Raw genomic sequence first — 6081 nt, 5'->3', positions numbered from 1 at the left:
AGCTGGAAGTCGAGTCGAGAGACGAACAGGGACCTTTCAGTATAACACGAGGTCATGTGATACGTCTGCGTTTCATTTATTAGATAGCACTGACAGGAAAAGACAACATCACGCATCGAGGTGTGACTTTTTTTATCCGTTCCAAATGAACATGCAGCTCTGTCCACGCTTTATGCTCCAGTCTTTATCAGCGGTGCTTTTATTTTGAAGGAGAATTGTAATTGTATCCAGGATTGTGTGTGAGATTTATTTGACGCAGGTCTGGTGCTGCTCTGCAGAGTCTCTGCAGAGGCGAATCTACAGTATTTCACTGAGGTGGCGAGATGTGGCCAATAGAAATCCTGGAGTGGCAAGCAAAAGCCAGAAGTGATGACAGATTTTCACGAATTCTGTTATGCTGCTGAAGTACAAAGGCTTTTTGCAAACACATACTGATATTGCTTGGCTTCCTATTTCAGGCATGGAATGTACAAGGCTCTTGAGTGAGGATGGTTCTACATTCCCCCACTCCCACGCAGCCCTAGTCGTGAACTGTTTCGTGGTTAGTGGTGGACTGGTAAAGATGCGGCTGTTCAGGATTCCCCAACAGTTCTCAATTGGGTTGAGGTCGAGGGAGTTTGGTGGCCATTCCTCCTTAAAGCCAGGCAGATGCTCAGTCATATGGCCAGTGTGAGCAGGGGTACCATCTTGCATGAATACCAATTCAGAACATCTGTTAAACATTTTCCATTTAGTCACAAGCCCCTATTTTTAGGCCAAAACTAGAAACAGTACCTTTTCTAGAGTGCTGTTGGTATAATATTGTACCCTAACAGTGGTACCTTGAGGCACAATGTGCAGCTCACAGACCTGAAGCAGACAATAGGCCCCCAAACCATACTATGGGCACGGAGTTTCACTTGCTCAGAAGATGGTACATTTTCATGATCATCTGCATAGATACGGTTTATTGTTTGTTTAATACATTGTTGGCTGTTGGAAATAAGTAGAGAGGGCAATCAGAGAAAAATCACTTCTCCCAGTCTTTTGGAGTCAGAGTTATACTTCTTTGTGAGAGCCAGTCTCTTCTCTTTTGCTGTTTGGTGAGTCGTGGAGTGCGTTGCCTCTTGTAAGCTTTCAGCCCCAATGTTTCTGTTAAATAACGATGCACAGTGCCATTAGAAGCATCTTCTCCAAGATTTTTCAGCCTTTGACTGAGTCACCGGCATGAATGGTGCACTGCAAAAACTAAGTCTATTTGTCTTACTTTTAGTCAGAATGTCTCATCCCACTTGGTTTAAGATAAATTCACTTAACAAGTGACATTTCAGCAAGATGGAGGGACTTGTTTTAAGACAATGCATCTTAAATATCTTAAGTCAAGCAATCTTGAAATTATCTTGCTTTGAGTTGAATTTTACAAGAAAACTCAAAATAAGTTTAACCCTTGTGTTGTCGGGTGAATATGTCTGCAATCATTTACTTTAACTTATATGTTTTTAATTAATTGAAATGATGTTTTAAAAATCTTTTTTCATTTTGATATTAAGCAGATTTTTTTCCCTCTGATTCTTGAAAAAAAAATTTTTTATTTATTTATTTTTATATATATATATATATATATATATATATATATATTGACCATGCATGTATAAAAGCAATAAAAGGGTGAAACATCCAATGGGGGTGAATACTTTTTATAGGCATTATAAGTCTTATAAAAGGCATATTTGCAGACGCTTCCTAGGAACAGAAAACCTAGAATGTCAACAGATTTATAAAAATCCTTAGAAGTCAAAGTAGCTGTAACTCACAATTCCAATTAGTTTTTTTTAGACCAGACTGCATTTCTACTCACTGCTCATTCTTGTTAGCTTTTGTTACTGACAGGTGGTGTTTGTTCATAATTGCAATTTAGATGAAGGTCTGATCTGATATTACGAAAACTGTATCTATACATAAATGTCGCTTATTAAAAAGAGGTCTGTGTGTAGCTTTGTTTTCTTCTTTTGCTCATCACCAAGTGTTGCAGCAGTCATGATAAACAAACCAACCATATGCCAGCCTTATAATCCTCACACTGTCAGCCCCATCGTAAATCCCCTTTCACCAATTAATTAAATTACATTCATGAATTTACATAAAGCCTTCAGCTGATGGTCACGATTCTGAACATCAGTATGGCACACCATTAATACAGCTCACTCTTCCCTTTTTGTTGTGGCAACATCAAAGTCTTTGTCGTGTAGTTGGGTCAATACATAATTGCGGGACTTTTTGCAACATAGTTGACAAGTATCCTAGTTGACATTTTTGCTGTTTTCAAGCGTAAAATCAACATCAGCTGCTTATAACCAAACGCCACATGGCATTTTTAGGGAAAGATTCTTCTAAACATTATATATACAACTGAGTAAAATTGAAATTGAAAGTTATTTATAAAAATATTCAATCCACACCTGACTCACACACTATATTAAATAACAAAGAAAGCTTTGGAGTCTTGCTAGTCTTTTCTTCAGGAGGAAATGACATCATGTGCTGCAGGTAATGTGATTTGGAATGATCACACTTCCTTGAGAGTTTTTTAGCTGAACTTAGTTGAAGGTGATTTCTTGGACAAAGATACAATTTGTTAAAATGTGTGTGCAGTATATTGCCAAAAAAGAAATATCTGTCATGATGATCTCAACTTAATAGAAAGAAGACAATCAAAACAATTTTTGAATCAGCCCATTTTATTATTGTTAATGTGGTTGTTATTCAATTCGGATGATTAGTTGACATTTTAGTGATATCCAGTCATTTTTTTAAATTAAAAAGTGATTGTTTCCACAGTAAATAATTATGGAAGTTTTAAAGACATGATCACAATGAGCATACAAAACATTATTATTATTTTTTTACTTTTAATAAAATGTGTACAAAATATATCCCATGGACTTCAAATGTCCCTCAATTATATATTGACCCAGCTGTACTCCTTTATGACCACTAGAGGGAGACATATATAAGCTGACAAGCTTAAATCTACTGAAAGGCTATCTATCTATCTGTCTATCTATCTATCTATCTATCTGTCTATCTATCTATCTATCTATCTGTCTATCTATCTATCTATCTATCTATCTATCTATCTATCTATCTATCTATCTATCTATCCATCCATCCATCCATCCATCCATCCATCCATCCATCCATCCATCCATCCATCCATCTATCTATCTATCTATCTATCTATCTATCTATCTATCCATCCATCTATCTATCTATCTATCTACAATGACTTCATTTTAATCAGTCTGATTATGATTTTGGAGGAAAAAAATTTGTATGATCACAATCTCTCTCCCTTCCTGTGTTTATCCCCATCCCTCCCTCCATCCCTCCCTCCCTCTGTCTGTCTGTGAGTCTCTCTCTCACTCTCTCTCTCTCTCAACCATGATGGCATTACCATTGTTCTTGACCCCAGATGGCCTATTGTTCTCAGCCAGTGTGGCTTGAAAGTATACTCTGACAACTTGGCCCTTCAACAACAAAAACAACAACAAGCACAACTATAACTCCCTACAATAAATTACACATAAATAGCTATTTAAGTGCTCCTCACACCACATTAGTGGTCCTTTATGTGTGTTCAATCCCGATACTTGTCATTATTATGGGTTGCAGTCAAATGTGTCCACAGTGACTGAAGAAACTGTGTTTCAATCTTCCTTATATTGAATTTGAAAGTTAATCACTATTAACCTGGTGTTAATTATGTCTCCTCCTGTTTCACCTTTAATACCATAAACAATTTAGAAATGTAACATAATGCACTTTGACAATCTGCCTAAGCTCCTACATTACCACCCTCTGATGTTATTCATCATACATTTGTATAAATCCTACAGACCAGGCACCTCCAGCCCAAATTACTACGAGTCTAGTTGTCTCTTAACAGCTAAGTGAATACCCCACATGTTCTTTTTTGAAACTTAGTTTCAGTTAAATACATCATAGACAGTACATGTTTCTTGACTGTAATTAAAACACAGTTCTGCTTTTCCCCACCACCTAACCTCCTGCATTAAGTCAAGATACAGCCATCTAAGAGACACCTGCAACTATAGCAACAAAGTCTCACTGCTGAAGTGTATATCACCGAAAATCTAATTATTTGGTCCTGGCATTCATGTGGATGTTACTTTGACTCATACCACCAACCCAAACATTGTTCTTGACAATGCACAGCCCCCTTTGGCAATGGCAGTCCCCAACGGCAGGGGCATCCCCCAGCAGGACGATGCATCCCTCCACACAGCAGAAACTGCTCAGTAATGGCTCAAGGAACACGACAAAGAGCCTTTCATGAACATATGATCACCACTGAATCCTGGCCAAATACAGAGTTAATGTTAAGTTAAAAAAGGTAGCTAACAATGACATGTGAATAGGGCCAACATTTTGGTGACAGTACAATCCGACTATTTGCTAACTGAAGATGTTGGCCGGAGTCAGTGGGCAAGATTCATTCACCGTAGTCAGTGATCACAGTGAAGATAAATGGCATGTTTCCCCTTTAGAAACAGCTCTGTAGATTGTCTGGGTAGTTTCTCATTCATCCAGGTCATGGTTGTTGATGTTGAGGCATCAACCACCACCAGAACTGAAGAAGCCTCTTGGATGAGAGGTGAAACATCTTCAAGGAACCTTCTTAAAGTCCAGTTGGATTGATTTAAACAACTTTGGATAGCTCTGTAGATTGTTTGCCACAGCCAGAGCATGCTGTGGCAAACAAATAGCAACAAGTTCGATTGCACCAACTCAAATATTGGTCAAAGAATTTCAAATTTTTTTAATTGTTTGGCCAGTTGCTGAAAATATTAAATTCTTCATTGACATCAGCGGTATAAAATTAGGCTGAGAAGACTGTATGATGATAAATTTATTTTTAAAGGGGTAGCTAAATTAAAACTGTCTTACACCTGTTGAATAATGGGGATACACCTTTATTGCTCAAGCACCCATGTGTCCAATAACATTTGTGTGGGTTGGACTTTGTAATAAAACACTGAAGCCAATAACCTGAAAAATAAATTTACAAATTGGGTATAACAATATCCTTTAAGATGTTTCAGATGCCTGGGAATGAAATTTATGATCCTGTTTAGAGTGCTTACAAAAGAAGTGATGCTCAACTCCAGCTCTGCCAGCAGGAGGTGCTCAAAGTACACAATAATATGCACCCAACACTGGCTGATGATGAATTACTGTTACTATTATAGCATCATTTTATATGGTGAAAAGGGACAGAGTTGTTGCAGAAGCTCCTGCTCCTTCTAGCTCTTGCAATATAAGACCACTTGCACAACAAAAAGACACAATTCACTATTCATCTGAGAAAATGATGACTCACAGTGGTAGAAACTGTAACGAGATGAAAACCACTTGTCAGTCTCCTACTGATTGACAGGTCTTTTTACTCTTAAACTAGCAATAGTCTAATAATCATGCAAAGACGCTCTGATAACTTCTGATGTTTTTTAACCAAAGAAGACATTGATTAATCTCTAATTAAACATAAAAAATAATGATGATAAGCTTTTTTACACTCATGTGACCCAACGCAAATTTAAAACTTATTTAATAATATTTTCGTCTGCAATTAAAAGTTGGTTCATGTCAGTGAAATTATGTCTAATTATAATCATTTAAACACCCAATGAAGATTTTTCATAACTATTAATTCCTTCATTTTGTAAGGGATTTTCTCTTAAGTGCGTATGTCCACTGTGTCTGGTCTGAATTAACTCGGAGTGGCAGGTTAACACACACACACACACACACACACACACACACACACACACACACACACACACATACACACACACACACACACTCTCTCCCTCCCTTCCCAGAGCTGAGAGCTGTCTGTTGATATGTGTCATTGATCCTCCATTCATTCCTCGACCGACCCAGCTGGCAGTCACTTCCATGTCGCTGCATCTCCAACGGCTGCACAGTGTCACAGCAAAGCTCCAGACACCTATCTGGGCTCAGTTAAAACTTGTCCACTCACTGTTTTGACCAATCATGTCGATAAAAAAAAATATTGAC

This window comes from Amphiprion ocellaris, chromosome 10 (assembly GCF_022539595.1).
Source record: "Amphiprion ocellaris isolate individual 3 ecotype Okinawa chromosome 10, ASM2253959v1, whole genome shotgun sequence".
Taxonomy (NCBI): domain Eukaryota; kingdom Metazoa; phylum Chordata; class Actinopteri; family Pomacentridae; genus Amphiprion; species Amphiprion ocellaris.
This window is presented reverse-complemented; position numbering follows the sequence as displayed.